Source organism: Ceratotherium simum, chromosome 13 (genome assembly GCF_057802395.1).
Source record: "Ceratotherium simum simum isolate JZ-2026a chromosome 13, ASM5780239v1, whole genome shotgun sequence".
NCBI classification, from domain to species: Eukaryota; Metazoa; Chordata; class Mammalia; order Perissodactyla; family Rhinocerotidae; genus Ceratotherium; species Ceratotherium simum.
The window spans coordinates 34,405,230-34,422,253 of NC_141912.1; the positions used below are offsets into that span (position 1 = coordinate 34,405,230).

Below are 17,024 nucleotides of genomic sequence, written 5' to 3' on the forward strand. Positions count from 1 at the left end.
CCTCCCTATAAAATGGGGAGGATATTAAAGTATGACAAGTATATTTAAAGAGTCCTAGGAATTTTCCATTCCATGTGCAGTATATCTAATATTCCTAACAAGCACCTAACTAGGTATTGTAAATGTCTCCAGCCAAAGACCACCAGGAGCACACATATTGATAAATAAGTTGGTTTTATTCTTTGCTGCAGTGAGGGAGAAAACTCACCATGGGGAATCATGGGGAATCTCAGTAAGAGAGGGTTGGAACCAAAGATGTAGAACCAGGAGGAGTTGTCTATTTAGAGAATTATTGCAAGGAATTAGTTTACACAATTGTGGGGATGGAGCAGGTAAGTCCAAGGTCCATAGGGCAGGCCATTGTCGGGAAGGGCAGGCTGGAATTCTCAGCACAGGCTGAAGCTGTGGCCTGCAGTGGAATCTCTTCTCCCTCAGGGAAGCCTCAGCTCTGCTCTTAAGACTTTTCAGCTAATTGGATCTGGCTCACCCAGAGTATCTAGGATAACCTCTCTTACTTAAAGTTAACTGATTGGGGCCAGCCCGGTGGCGCAAGCAGTTAAGTGCGCGCACTCCACTGCAGCGGCCCAGGGTTCGCCGGTTTGGATCCTGGGCGAGCACCGACGCACTGCATGGCAGTGCACTGGCGCCGCACTGGCGGCATCCCATATAAAGTAGAGGAAGAAGGGCATGAATGTTAGCCCAGGGCCAGTCTTCCTCAGCAAAAAAAGAGGAGGATTGGCAGATGTTAGCATAGAGCTGATATCCTCACAAAAAATAAATAAATAAAATAAAGTTAACTGAGTATGGACTTTAATCACGTCTGCAAAATATCTTCAGAGCTACACCTAGATTAGTGTTTTATTGAATAACTGAAGACTGTAGCCTAGCTAACACATAAAACTGACCATTAAATATTTTAGGGTTTGGGCTTGTGTTAGGTGATTTTGAGGACGGTTTAAGAAAGAGGGACTTTGCCCTTAATTGTATTCTGTCAGAAAGTGGGTAGTGGGGTGGGATAATTCTATAATTGGACATCTTAAATCCTAGAAGGAAGAAAGACTGTACTGGGGCTAAACTATAATTGGTAAAGAAGCAGCAGTCATTCATATTATCTAGGAGAGACGTATGCTCAGCCATTTTTGTGGTTTGGGCAATGTTCATGTTTTGTCTGTGTTCAGACATGATTACTGAGTGGCCTTGTTTTCTGTCTTGATCCATCATGGTCACAACGTGGCTGTCTGATGCTGCTGTTCTATGAAATTGTTTATGTTCAGGAAGAAAACACCAGAACCTAGCTGTGAGTACCAGGCCAGCTCCTGGTATCACCAAGGCCAACTAAATAGTACCAGGAAGCTCCCAAATGCCAGGGCTTTTTCTGTCTCACCCTTCTTTACAATCTCTGTCACTGTGAGATAAGACAGAGTGCTGAGAAACTGAAGGCCATCTAACAGGGACAGGCTAATTGATTATAAATGGAACCCCCATTAATTTGTAGCTTCCAGAACATGTAGAAAATGGATTATTCTGAAAAAAATAAGTCTCCCACTAATGACAGCCTTTGACTTTACGTCAATCCTTAGTCCTTCATAAATATCTGGAATTCTAATGTGGCAGGTTAAAGAATATTAAAAGATCCAGTAGGTTAAAGGAAGAAAACCAATTTTCTGAGTCACAGCAATTTCCCTCATTCCACTCTCAACATTTGACTTAACATTCTTAAATTAAAAAAAAAAAAATCATAGAATGAGGCAGCCAGTTCATCCTTTAGTGTAATCAGTGTCTCCAAATTTCCTTTCAATGTAGATAGGCAGCACAAAAACACAGAGCATAAAGAATATTCAAGACAGGGAAAAAGATTCAGATGAAAGATCATGCAGTTACTGTAGGAAGCACTCATGACATTCATGACATCCTTTTATTGCCCTGGCGACAAATATTGGAGCTTTTGAGGGCATGAGAAGAAGAACTTACTCAACTGGATTTATGTAAGTAGAAAAGGCAAAGCTATTCCTTGGTTACTGTCAGCAGAGATCCCCTTGATGAGTTGGTCAGCTCAAAATTAAGAGAATTCCATATGCACTATGGAATCAAAAAGAAAGACAGCTAACCCACATATGGAGGCCAGGGATGGGGAGGGGATGGGAACTGACAGGGAGGAGGATCAATTTAGGGGAGAATTCTTAGAGATTATAACCCAGAAAATCCTGGAGGACACCATTTTCGTGATGACCTCATCTATCCATGAGACTGCTCAGAAATTTCCACCTCTTTTGCCACTGGCAAGCATACACACATGTGAGAAGATTCTGATTTAATACTCTCTTTCTTTTCATAGAAAATTTCCTCAGGTCCACTGTGAGTGGAGCCTGCATCAGAACCAGGGGATTTCTCAATCCATTCCAGGCCTCTTAGTACAAAGTTCTCAACTAGCAACTGAAGTGTCATCAAAGGAGATTTTTCTGATTGGCCAGAACCTGATCTAGCAGGGTTTGGTTTGGATGTCTTTAGATTTCCGTCTCAGCTTGGTTCTCATCATTAGTCCACAACTGAGAACAGCAACTGCTGAGACCACCTTGAGAAGACAGTGATCCTAAACAGATCTCTGATTCTGGGTATCCTCACTATGACCACCATGATGAGCTCCTATGGAGGTCAAGACATTGTGGGTGGATGCATGGTTGAGGGATATGGAGACTAGACTTGGGAAAGAGGGAATCGGAAAAGAGAAAAGATAGAGATTGGCCCAGAAATAATAGAGACTCTTCAAAGGCATTCTCGATATTAAAGCAGATCTAAAAATTATGGTTGTTCTTCCTTCAGGAAACTAGAGTCCCAATCCACTCTGTTTGCTACCTGTGCCATTGCAGAGTTCACCAAGTACATTATTGTTTCTGTTATTGGATCCAGCGAATATAGCCTGGAGGGCTCTACGGCATTCATTCACGATTGCCTCAAAGATTAGGGATGTTTTCACAAGTGCTTGTTTTGTCACTAAAATTTCACAAACTATTGCTCCCAAATTTCTCTGAAAAACTTTTAAAGCTTTATATATATTTCTCCTATAGTTTATTGTGGAGCAAATAGCTCCATGAAACGTATACTATGTAGATATAAAGAAGGGTGACCTTTTCTTTCTCTCAGATTTACATACGTTTCCGTGCTAGGAACTGGCACAGGTGGGGAGGGGGTAAAAGAACCCAGCTGAATGCCTTTAGCCAAGTCATTTTACCACATAGTCCTCACTTAATCTCATATGTGTCACCTCACAAATAATCAAATACAATACATATGTAGATATGCTTTCTAAATAATGCAGACATGTAAACCATATGATTCTTATTTTTTATTATTACTATTGAGGTGTAGTTTCCTTTTTTTTTTTTAACAAAGCAAGAAATATCTTTATTTACTTATTTATTTATTGGTGAGGAAGATTGTCCCTGAGCTAACATCTGTGCTCATCTTCCTCTAGTTTGTATGTGGGATGCTGCCACACCATGGCTTGATGAGCAGTGTGTAGGTCTGCACCCGGGATCTGAACCCATGAACCCCGGGCCGCCGAAGTGGAGCATGGGAACTTAACCACTACGCCACTGGGCTGGCCCCGAAATATCTTTATTTTTATTTTAAAATTGAGAACTTTATGGTGGAAAACTTGGTGAATTAAATTATTCTCAAATCATCAGCCCAAATTACCTATTTTCCACTTCATCTAATGAAGACCTAGAAGAGGAAAACCGGGCAAGCACAGGGTAATTATTTGGTCCCTTGGGCCCCTCTACCTTTACTGTCCACCTCTTTCCATCCTCTCTTCATACATTCCTTTATTTTCCTTTCCTTCCAGGATCCATTCCTGGCTCTTTTCCTTGTTGTTTTATAGACATGAAGAGTGGGTTTATAAAAACCAAAGTAGAAAAGCCAAATAGTTAAAAGAGGAAGTGAAATGGAAGTTACTTTAATTTTCAACAACTTTATTAACCGTGGCTCCTCCCATTCTAATTTTTTCTTGGTAGTGGAAGTTTCAACTGCTTCTCTAAAGCACTTCCAAATTTCCTTTCTTCAGTGTCACACCATAGTGCTCTGCTCAGGCTCAGTTTATCCATTAGGAAGAGTGGGCACAGTGCTGAGGGCCTGTGATACATGTAGGGCTCCACGAACATGTTTTGATTTCTTTTAAAATTGTAAGAAAAAATGAACTTTTAGAGTAGAAGAAAATATTTTAGTTGTTAACCCAGCCTGAATTATATTTGTCTTATACGAATACAGTCATAAAATGTCATTTCTAATATTTTTATGGAAGAAGGATCCCACAGAAGTAACAGTGCTTAGACCCCACAAGTCATCATGCAGCTCTGGTCACCACTGATTCTGACTGTCATATGGTCCTGCTACCTCTGTGTCTGTCAGTCTGCCCCAAAATCTCTGTGATTCTCGAGAATAGCAATTGACGTTCAATACTCATTTTTGAGCACAAAGCAAGCTAAGTTTTGAGTATTCAAAAATGCTGCCTGCCCCCTAGAGGGTGCACAGATTAGTGATGGAAAGAATATGGTGCAGGAAAGCAGGACCCTTGCTGAACAGGACAGTGGCCCCAGCTGAGGGTTAAACTATAAAAGTGAATTGGGTCATTTGGCCCAGCAGTGTGATGTTCTTCATCAACAGTGAGCAGCCCAGGAAAAGTAACAGATCAAAAGAATAATTGGGGCCGGCTCCGTGGCTTAGCGGTTAAGTGCGCGCGCTCTGATGCTGGCGGCCCAGGTTCGGATCCCGGGCGCGCCCCGAGGCACCACTTCTCCGTCCAACGCGAGACCGAGTCCCACGTACAGCAACTAGAAGGATGTGAACCTATGACATACAACTATCTACTGGGGCTTTGGGGGGAAAAAAAATGAATAAATAAAATCTTTAAAAAAAAAAAAAAAAAAGAATAATTGCACATATTCATGTTTGAAAAAGGAATTAAGAAGATTCATTGCAAGGATAAGGAGGCTTCGTGGGAGGGCCCTTTAAGTGATCAACTGAGGGGGTCATGCTGAGTAGGGAAAAGGGTGAGCCAGGTGAGGAATAGACAAACTTGGAGAGCAGGGACATTGGAACATAGGGGTTGGAGGTCATAATATGGTCAAAAGCATGTTTAATGAGAGAACTTAGCTAAAAAATTGGTAACTAAGTAGAAACTTCAAGAAAATCGGACATGTCTGGGAAAACCTAAAAATGACTTCGAAGAGAAAAACAGATCCCTTCAACAGTCAAGGAACAGGAAAAGGTAATACAGTTTGGTTTGATTGGCAGATGAGGTATTTGTGGAGGATGTTGGATTTTAAGGCTCTTGATTTCCTCATCACTGAACTCACCACAGTATACCATATTGGCTCCTTTACTCGCCTGACTCTCCCACTATTCAATAAGCTCCTTGAGGGCAGAGACCATGCTGATTGGTGTTTTACTCCCTGCTCTGCAAGATGTCTGAAACCTCATTGATGCTCAGTGAATGAGGAAGAAAGGAAAGAGGAAAGAGTAAAAGGCTCGTATGTGTCTTGACAAAATTATCCAGTTAAGCTCCTTTGGGTGGAGTCAGACTGCACTGGCTGCCATTATGCTTTGGCATCCTCAGATAAGTACATTGTCCATTCAAGGAAAAGGACCATAGTTTACCTGGAGTCCTCAATGAATGTAAGTGTTAAGTCAGAAAAAGGAGAGGTTTTGTAACCTCCTTCAAGAAAAAAAAAGAGGGGTGGAGAATAACAGAAATCCAAAATCTAATAAAGCTTCCATTTTTTTCTTTCAGAAGGCATCAGATGCTCTCCTTTAAGGATCACTACTGTTCACAAAACAGAGACCTTAGAGGCATTGTTTATTTTTTATATATTTTGAAATATTGTTGCTGTCCTTGTCATAACCTTTTTTATACCTTATAATAGTTAGAGGAAACGCCTTTAAAATAATAAGATCCTGTGTGCTTTTCCTTATTAAAAAAAAAAAAAATGAGGAAGGAATCCCAGTGTGGAAAATATTCTGCTCTGTGCCAGTTCTGAAGAGAGAGTCCCCATAAGGAATATGTTATTAACTGATGAAAGGATTAAGTGAGAGATAAAACATCATAAAGCAGAGGGAAGTAAACTGAATCTCTGGGGCAGAAAGCCAATACAAGGATAATTCATTCACTCCTTCTTTCATCTCATTACAATACTTATCATAAGCCTATGCTGTGCCAGGCACTGAGCTAGGCATTCAGGGAATAGCAGTACATGCAGCCTGTGAAATTCTGCCCTCGTGGAGCATACATTATACTGGAAAGGCAGACTGGACTCTAACTGGACAACTACCAACACCGAGGGCAAAGAATCAGGTGCTAGGAATTTTGTCTAGAGACTATGCCAAAAATGAAGCCCACAACATTTGAAAGTCAGTTTCTTCTGTCACTTGGTTTAATAAGTTTCTTTTCTCTCCCTCTGTTTTTCTCCTTCCTGCTCCTCACCCTGACTCGTCGGCTGACCACGTTGTCGCCTATGGCATAAACGTCTACCAGAGTTATGGTCCCTCTGGGCAGTACACCCATGAATTTGGTGGAGACAAGGAGTTCTATGTGGACCTGGAGAAGAAGGAAACTCTCTGTTGGCTGTCTCTGTTTAGAGAATTTAGAAATTTTGACCCACAGTGTGCACTGAGAAACATAGTTCTAATGAAAAACAACTTGGATAACCTGATTAAATGCTCCGACTCTACCACTGCTACCAGTAGTATGTGTTCAACATTCTGCCTGTCTTTATTGAATCTGTCACTTCATACCAGCACTAGCTCCCTTCTTCCCTAAGAATAGATACCCTTCACTATTCTAGAAAACTGTCTCCTTTCAAAGAAAATCTTCAGATTTTCTCATGAAAATTACTAAACCCTCATCCTCTGCCTTCTTACAAATTACACATTTCTACGTAATACAAAGATCCTTACTCCTAAAGGCAAACCTTGAATCTTTCAAGGAGAGGTCCTATAGACTTCTTACTTTAACAAGCAGGTCCCACAGAGAGAAGGGCACAGGGATAAAGCAGAGGCACTGTATAGTGGCTCCCAAGCAGAAGGGAAGCAAGAGCTCTTCTGCTATCATATTGGGAAATGTTGGTGGGAGTGCTCCTCCAGGATGCGGTGCGGAACCTCAGGCAGAGCTATTCACAATTCATATCAGTGCTGTCTCCTCACCATAGAAGTTCCTGAGGTGACTGTGTTTCTCAAGTCTCCCATGATGCCAGGTCAGCCCAACACCCTCATCTGTCTTGTGGACAACATCTTTCCTCCTGATCAATGTCACATGGCTAGGCAATGGGCACTCACCCACAGAAGGTGTTTCTGAGACTAGCTTCCTCCCCAAGAATGATCATTCCTTCTTCAAGATAAATTCCTCCATTCTGCTAATTATATTTATGACTCCAAGGTGGAGCACTGGGGCCTGGACAAGCCACTTCTGAAACACTGGGGTAGGCATGAGTTCCACCCCTTTTGGAACATTCTTTTCTCTGTCAAGTCCAGAACATCTTGCCTATTATCCCCTAACTGTCATGGTCCTAAATTTAACACTTCAAGCATTTCTAATGATAGACTTCACTCTCCTCCCTAAGCCCCAAGCCCCAAGTCTTTGCAGACCAAACCTATCCCCACCGTCCCACGTACACGCACAGGAACACTCTGTATTCTGACTTCCACAACTTCACTTTCACAGAGCCTGAGATTCTAACCCCTATGTCAGAGCTGACAGACTCTGGTCTGCACCCTGGGGCTGGCTGTGGGCCTCGTGGGCATCGTGGTGGGCACTGTCTTCATTATCCAAGGCTTGCACTCAATTGGTGCCGCCAGACACAAGGACCCTTGTGAGTCGCACCCAGGAAGGGAAGGGAAGGATTCAGATTTATTAGACTGGAGACACAGTACAGGAGTAAGGAAAGCAGGAGGAGACTGTGGGCATAAATGTGGTTGAAAAGTTGTAGAACTGGGAAACAGCATGGTGACGGCATGGGAGCCCCCTAGGACCCATTGATCTCTTATCCGTCCTGTTGCAGGTACACTGTCGATCTACCAGAGCAGAAGAGTGGACATACTAGGTGACCTAGCACTACTTTCTGACCAAGTTCATCATATTCCTTCTCTCCTCCCACACTCCTCCTCTCACTTCTTCTCTGGGACTTAAGGTTCTGTATCTTCTCAGAGCTCACATACTCCTCAAAATTCTCCCTGGACCTCCTAAAATTTTTTTTCTTTTCTCAATTGTTACCTATTATGGGAACCCTGGAATATCCCCCCCAGCTACCTAATCCCTCAGTGACCCTGAACTAATATCTCCATGGAAGCAATAAATCCCCCTTTATGAAGTCTTTATTGAATTTTTTTCTGTCTTTCATCTCAGGGCTGACTGGAACCATGTTCCCTTATGTTTCATCTAATCTCATTTCCTAGATCATGTTTCATGCCCAGCAACACAGGAGCAACCAAGTATAGACTGATAATATTTTGATACCTTAGCTGACATTAATATTTGTCTCTTCTTTTTGTAACCACACTTGCCATCCACCCCTCAATTCAGACATCAACGAAGGTAATATATACCCTTTGCTTTTGGTGTAGATTTGTTGGAACAGAAAAACAAAACCCACAGCCTGGCCCCGCGGCGTAGCGGTTAAGTGCAGGTGCTCTGCTGCTGGCAGCCCGGGTTTGGATCCGAGCATGCACCAACACACCGCTTGTCAGGCCATGCAGTGGCGTTGTCCCACATAAAGTGGAGGAAGATGGGCATGGATGTTAGCTCAGGGCTGATCTTCCTCACAAAAAAAAAAAAACCCAAGAAATAAATCTCTACTCATTTTAATATAGCTTTTAAAAGATATGACAGAGAAATAAGTTAGGAGAAAGGAATTTTGAATCTCAAAAGTACCAAAAGTCAAAGTTGGTTTCCAAAATGTTTAACTTTTGAAGAATGAATGATGATAAGAGAAGCTTTCTTCTCCCCTCCTCACAATTGAAGAAATAATAATTCTCTAGGCAGGAAAAGAAATGGAAAAGAGAGCATTAGGAGAACATTATAAGAGGACAATAATGCAGATATCTGAGAAGGGTGAAATACTTTGTTCTTACATCAGGTTAGTAACAATAGGGAAAAGAATGAGAGTAGAAACCACAGAGATATTTAGGGTCCCTAGAACACAGATGTAGTTTGCCTCACCTCCTACATGAATCCCTGCAAGACAACCACATAGCCTTTCCTATGCCACCATGGCATGTCAGGGACAGTAGAGTAAATATGGCTGCAGGATGTTTCTAGCCAGATAAGCCTAAGTCAGGCTCACTGAATCCCTGTGCATCATCTTGTGCCCTGGGAAACAGCAAAACACCCCAGTATCCCCAGCCCCTTGCCCCTCACCTCTCCTCGCTAAGGAAAGTGTGAGCCTGTGAGAGAGAAATCCCGGGAGGGACAACAAGTTAAGATAATGTAGCCACAGCTATGGGTGATGCATCCTCCTCTAGATTCGCTGTCTCCTAGTGGAAACACTTGCAGAGGAAATGGATCAACAGGTGGGGTTCTCTGGCTCTCCTGAGTGTGTCCAAGACATCACTCTTGAGAGTGGATGTAACTTGACTCAGAGTCATTTTACCCTGTGAAACAGTTTTAAGCACGTTGCCTCAGTCTTTCCACTCTGCAATTACTGAGTCTATATATTGCATCTAGGAACATATGATGGAACAGCTATAAAGTGTATGAGGCTGTCCCTGTCCACGCCATCTGCACCAGTGAGCTTAAAATGTAATTGGGAAAAGAATAGATAAAACATTAACAAAATAATTGATAAATCATAGTTTGATGCAAATAAACTTCAATCCAAATCCAGGACTCAGCACTTTATAGCTAGTATTTTGAACTTTATAGTATTAGGTAAAGTATCTAACATTTCTGAACCTTATTTTTCTCATCTATAATGCGGGAGTGATAATACTTCCTTGCAGTTATTGACAGAATTTGAATAATCTTGACATATACGAGGTGTCTTACACATAGTGTACAAATACACAGAAAAAATTACTAGCTATATCTGTAATTAATTCATTAAAAAGAATGGATCATAGGGGCCGGCCTGGTGGCACAAGCGGTTAAGTGCACGCGCTCCGCTGCAGCAGCCCAGGGTTCGCCGGTTTGGATCCTGGGCGCGCACCGATGCACTGCTTGTAGAGCCGTGCTGTGGCGGCATCCCATATAAAGTGGAGGAAGATGGGCACGTATGTTAGCTCAGGGCCAATCTTCCTCAGCAAAAAGAGGAGGATTGGCATCAGATGTTAGCTCAGTGCTGATCTTCCTCACCAAAAATAAATAAATAAATAAAATAAAATAAAAAGAATGGATCATATATGAATGCACTTCTGTTTTTCTGAGCCCTTTAATGACAGGAGATTCAAACATGGAGATATGGATGAATTTCTTTCAATATGTTAATTGAAAGATTTTTTCCTAGAATGAGAGAGACTGAGTTTGGCTGAGGGTATAATGGTCAGTGACAGATCATTGGTGAAGGGGTTGCTGAAAGAACTCTTGGGGCAAGTTGTAATATTTGACTTTAGGTTTTCATTCTCTAAGAAAAGATATGTCTCTTCCTTATGGCCCATAAATTTTTAGTCAAGCTATGCTATATGCAACAGATCTTTATGCATGTTTACTTTGGGGAGGAGATGGTGAAGATTAAAGGCTACCTGTGAGGTAGAAGCAAAAGAATAATTAAAAATGGGGCCGACCCGGTGGTATACTGGTTAAGTTCACACACTCCGCTTCCAAGGCCCAGGGTTTGTGGGTTCAGATCCCAGGCATGGACCGATGCACTGCTTGTCAAGCCATGCTGTGGTGGCGTCCCATATAGAGTAGAGGGAGATGGGCACGGATATTAGCCCAGGGCCAGTCTTCCTCAGCAAAAAGAGGAGGATTGGCAACAGATGTTGGCTCAGAGCTAATCTTCCTCACACACACACACACAAAAGAATAATTAAAAATGCAGACTAGGAATTAGTAAATGCAGAAAATATGAACCAGAGGTGATCATGAAAATGTAGGTAATAGAAGGGCTGGCCCCGTGGTGTAGCAGTTAAGTGCACATGCCCCACTGCTGGTGGCCTGGGTTCAGATCCTGGGCGTGCACTGACGCACCGCTTGTCAGGCCATGCTGTGGTGGCGTCCCACATAAAGTAGAGGAAGATGGGCATGAATGTTAGCTCAGGGCCAGTCTTCCTCAGCAAAAAGAGGAGGATTGACATGGGTGTTAGCTCAGGGCTTATCTTCCTCACACACACAAAAAATGTAGGTAATAGAGCATAGAGGATTTTGAGGGCAGTGAAACTATTCTGTATGATAATGTAATAGAGGATACATGTCATTATATATCTGTCCAAACTTGTAGAGTGTACACATCAAAAGTGAAACATAATGTAAACTTATGGACTTTAAGTGATAATGATGTGTCAATGTAGGTTTATCAATTATAACAAATGTACCACTCTGATGAGGGGTGTTGCCAATGGGGGAAGTTATGCATGGTGGGGGCAGGGGATATATGGGAAATCTCTGTACCTTCCACTTAATCTTGCTGTGAACCTAAAACTGCTCTGAAACAAAGTGTACATATTTAAAACAAGAAAAGGTCAGCAATTATGGTCCCAAATGTATGAAATAAAAATTTTAGTATGGAAATAAAAATTTAGGTCACCTAAAAATGCACAAATATGCTGAGAAGTTTTGGGCAGAAGGAGTTCAAAAGAATTTTATGTAAATTTCAATAATTCATGAGATAAGAACCCACAATTTAGGATATGGTGTGTGTGTGTGTAATGTGTGTATGTGTGTGTTATAGTAATATAAGGGTTTTATTGAATGGCATTATGACCAATGTCCCAGAAATACACAAATGTTGTCCTACTCAGACTCCTTCCCCATGAAGTACTAAGGAAAGCAAATTTAATGGCAGTTGCATTTTATTAAAGAGATTCATTCATAAAGTCTTCATATGCTTTTAAAATAGCAGAATAAAAATTAACTTTATAAAGTAAGAGCAAATACTTCTTTTTAGCAGCCAAAAGTTAAAAGTGGGATCACCACATGATATTACTGTGAACAAAGTTGGACATCAGTCCTTATGATTTTAAATTATGTGATCCTTGAACAGTATTTGAGTTATTTGAATTATTTCAGATTGTGTGCATAAAGTATGACTTTATTAATACTTACTATCATGCTATTTAAAATTTACATAATTGAAAAATAACATAAAAAATATCAGGTTTGTACTTACCAAATACAAATTAGGGATTTTGAAAGATTAAATATTTTATTAGAAATCAAGTACTTCACACACAGCCCGGCACATAGTAAGCAGTCAATAGATGCTAACAATGGTGTTATTGTTATTTTCTGGAGCCCAAACCACAAATCCCATAATAAATGATATCAACAGGATGCAAGCAACAAGATCCGGAGGATGGGAAGTTCTACTAAACAAACAACTCTGTTTCTTCAGCAAATAATTTGCAAGGAAAAATAGACAACAGAGAAACTGTACATTAAAAGAAAAGAAATATATCAACCAAATGCTAGGCTTTGTTTGAATTCATAGTCAAACAAAACATCTGTTAAAAAAATTCTCGTGAGACAATCAGAAAAATTGAACACTGTATTAAGGAATTATTTATCTAATTTTAGGTGTGGTCATGACATTATTGTTATGTCCCTAAAAAGTAATTATATTTTCATAATAAAATATTCAGTTTTATATTTATAATTATATGATATCTGAGATTATCTTCAAAATAAGCCACTGTGCGTGTAAGATTAAGTAGATGGGTTTGAAAAATTTCACATGAATTAGTAATTTTTAAAGCTGGACTGTTGATACATGGTTCTATTCGCCCTACTACTGTATACAGTTGAAATTCTCCATAATACAGAGTTTAAAACATATATATTCCGGGAGAGCCACAAAAGTAGGCAGAGAAGCATTCTGTTTGAAGTTATGTTGGTTTTTAAAGTTTTCCTCATTTTTATCACACTTAGGAAACCCTGAGTATACAAATGCTACTCCAGACTATAGGAACCTCTCCGAAATGTAACCCTAAAGAATATGCATGCAACAAGGAATAATAGCAAAGGAAAGAAAAGTAACGCTCCTTTTATTGTAGGCCCCAAACTTTGTTAATATATTTGATAATTCCATAAATAATGCAAAAATGGTCATTGAGTACCAATGTTGTGATACATATCATACTACATTCTGAGTGTATTAAAATAAGTGAAAACAGATACATAGTCTTCAAAGAATTTATAGTCCAGTGGAAGGAAATATACACATATGAAATAATTCCACTAACTTATAATTACAAACTCTGAAGGATTTATAAAGGAAAAGAACAAGGTAACACGAGACAGTATTGCAGAGAAACCAGGTATAATTTGGTAGAGTTTAGAGGAGATTTGAAGAAATGTGTCTTGAGATGAAATAAGATGGTGGATAGCATGTAAAAAACAAGGTTAATGAGGGCAGAGCAAATGTTTGAGAAAATCTTGCAATATATAAGAGAAGATGAGAATAAAATGAAAATTATCATAGATTTAGTAGATAAAGTTCATGTAAGAGCAAACAAGTTATTTAAAGTCTTTTGAGTACCAATTAGAATTCTTAGAAGTGAAAAGACATTGCATCTATAAAAGTAAGAATAGGGGGAAAAATTGGAAAATATAATAGAAAGTCCATAAAATTAAATCAAGAAAATCTACCTGAAATTAAACAAGAAGACAAATAATGTTATATATGGTAGAAAAGATAAGACATACATAGAGAATAGACCCAGGAAGTCAACATCAAGTACCAGAGCTAGAGAGAGAAACAGAGAAAATGAAGGGAGGAAATTACCAAAACAAATAATAAGGGAAAATTTTCCAGATATAAAACCTAATTCATTACATAGAATGAGGCTTTCAGATATTTAGCAAAATTAATGAAAAAAGACTCATCCCTAAATACATCATTTTAAAAATTTCAGAACCTCAAGGGTTAAAGGAAGATCATAAAATATCCTAGTTGGGGAAACAAAATAAAACAAACTGACAACAGACAAAAAGCCAGACTGCCAGATACTTGTATTATTAAGATAATGAGAAAGGCCTGGAAATTCTAAAGGAAAATTATTTTCCATAATAGATGTACCTTTTCAAAATCATGATCAGGCATACAGAAAGAATAAAAATACCGTTAGACGTGAAAGGATATAAAACTTACCTACCACACATAGTTTTATTGGAAGTTGATTAAGAATATGACCTAATAAAGTCAGGTTGTTATTCAGGAAATAGGAAGGCAAGGAATCCAATGTGGATTCAACCCAGGACGTCACTGAAAAGAAATCTTACTACAGCAACTCCATAGCAAGCCTGAAATGCGTGACTACATCAGTGATATGCATAAAGTGATAAACAACTTTTTTTCAACTTTTAGAATTAAGCACAGCAACTAGAAGGATATGCAGCTATGACATACAACTATCTACTGGGGCTTTGGGGGGAAAATAAATAAATAAATAAAATTATAGAATTAAGCTATGAGCAAAGCCCAAAGACAATTATTGTTATAGCAGAATGTCAATATTTTAAGCCTTGATAATATAAAAAAAAAGTGCAGATACCTCAGTTTCGCAAGTAGGAGGGTAAAGGAGAGGGGAAAGAAAAGGTAGTGATGCCAATTCCTTTATCTTTCAAGAAAGAGGGTTAAGAGATATTGCCATACTTATAGGAAGAAAACAAATATAAATACATTTAAATTACAACAGAAACTGAAAGGAAAATTATGTAAGATGACTGATGAATTAAAGCAGGATTTGATAAGTTGGACTTTTATGCAGTCACAAAAAAAGTCCTCAGCCTAACACCCAGGGAGTTCTGAAGCTGAAAAAGCCCTTCAGAGTTGGCCCAAGTTAGGGTGGGGCTCAGGACCTTCATACCCCGACCCTGAGCAGTCACTGGAGGTGAGTTCCCCTGGAAAGTGGGGTGAGGACTGTCAGCCAGCAACATTCCCTGTGACTGAGAGAATAAATCCTTCAGACTCAAATGGAGGAATCTAGATGGTTCAGGACAGCAACCCCTACAGAAGCACTGTTCTAGGCAGTGGGAATATATATTTTTTCAGGCGGAAGAAAACAAACAGGTAGCTATTTTTAAAAATTCATCATTTCTTAACTTCCGTTAACTCAACTGACTGACCCTTTCAACTTATGAACTCTCTTCTTTCAGTTAAACATTCCATAATAGTCAGAAAGGGCAAGGTTATGCTGCAGTAAGATCTTAACCTGCAGTAAAAATAAAATCTCAGTGGCTTAGCTCAATAAAGAGGACTCAATTCCACAGTCATTCAAGGGACTCAGGTTATGGAGTTTCTAACATCTTGTACACCATCACCTCAACAATGGCTTCCAGGCTTGCCGTAGCAGGGGAGACAAAGCAGACAGAGCTTACACCCACTTTTAAGTTCCATTGGCTGGTACTAGTCACATGACTCCAACCTAACCACAGAAGAGGCTGGGAAATGTACAGAAGCTTATGGAATATTGGTGAGCTGATATGACTGAAGGTAAGACCAAATGCACATAACTAATAGGTTGTTGTCTAGTACACCTATATGCTTTTCTTCAAGGTATGTGGCTACTAAAACTCAGTTCTTTTTGTTAGAAAACTTATTTATAAAGGATATATTTGTTATTTTAGTTAAATTATCAATTAAAGATTACATTACCTGATGAAATCTGAGTGCAAAAAATAGTTGTAGCTATGAAACCATCACTGGAAGGAAGGGAAGAAGACTCTGATCCTCTCATTAAGAAAGAATCTTCCAGCATGGGGCCAGTGTGACAGTGTTAACTGCAAGATTTTCCTATAATATAGTCTACCACTCACCCTTATAAGAGGGCTTATGTTTCAACTAGAAAAATCAGATCTCAATGTCTCCCTAAACTCTGAGTCTGGTTCAATCTCCAGCCCTGCCTATTGCCTTTGAAGGGTCAAAGCAAAGAGCACATACAGAGACTGAGGGCTCCCTGGACACGCAGCACAAGTCCTCCCCATTTCCACAAGGGTGTCACTCACTCTTGATTCCCATGGTGAATGACAATGTCCACCCTGAGGAAGATGACAAAACCAGCACAGAACCTCAGACCACTCAGCACCTTGTTCTCGGCAAATTCAGATTATGACCTCGGGGAGCAGAATGCCAAGTATCACTGTCTGTCCCCACACCTCACAATGCCCCTACCTGATGACCTTCAGTACAGCATGGAGTATAGAAGATGAAGGTCCCAAGGAAACCTCATTCCCCATTCTGATCATCTAGAAGAGGGAAGGACCTGCCATTGGCTCTTCAGGTCCAATGGGTGGGAGTAGGGAGGAGGCGATGCCTGCTCCTCAGGGGCATGGCCCTCCATAATCTCAGCAATAAGCTCCTAGCCACCTGTCTTAATGACAAAACCCAGAGACTGAGATGGAGACCAGCTTTCAGGACTGGATCCATATCTAAGGAGCCACAGTGCATAGTGACCTCCCTAACACCTGGGAAGAGAATGTCATCAGGAATCAACAGGTCATTATGGTCACAGAAAAGGTGAGCTCTGTACTCTGAGACTTCCAGCTCAGCAGTGCCATCAGGTGACTGTGCGAGAGACAAGGGATGGGATGAGTGTGAGCTTGCTCCCCCGAAGGAGGGATCCTAGAACCAGAGGTAGCTCTGCTGCTTGTCTTGTGGGGTCCACAAGAAACAAAGTGCCCTTTATGCCATCCCACTCTGGAGGCTGGGGTGCTCCACGTGGCAGCTATAGACATCTCCATGCTGGGAAATCACTTCCAGCAACACAAGCATCTGGGAAATCCAATCCCTGTTCCTAATAAGAGTGATGGGCACAGCACAGCACCAGTCATCTGCATCCCATATACAGGATGATGTTTTTCAGAGGTGTGCATGTTACCCAGA

The 17,024-nt window shown here is 40.4% G+C and overlaps 1 pseudogene; it reads left to right on the forward strand.

The window, feature by feature from the left end:
- The first annotated feature begins 323 nt into the window (after positions 1 to 323).
- Positions 324 to 8,179, forward strand: LOC147915685 (HLA class II histocompatibility antigen, DQ alpha 1 chain-like; annotated as a pseudogene).
- The last annotated feature ends 8,845 nt before the right edge of the window (positions 8,180 to 17,024 follow it).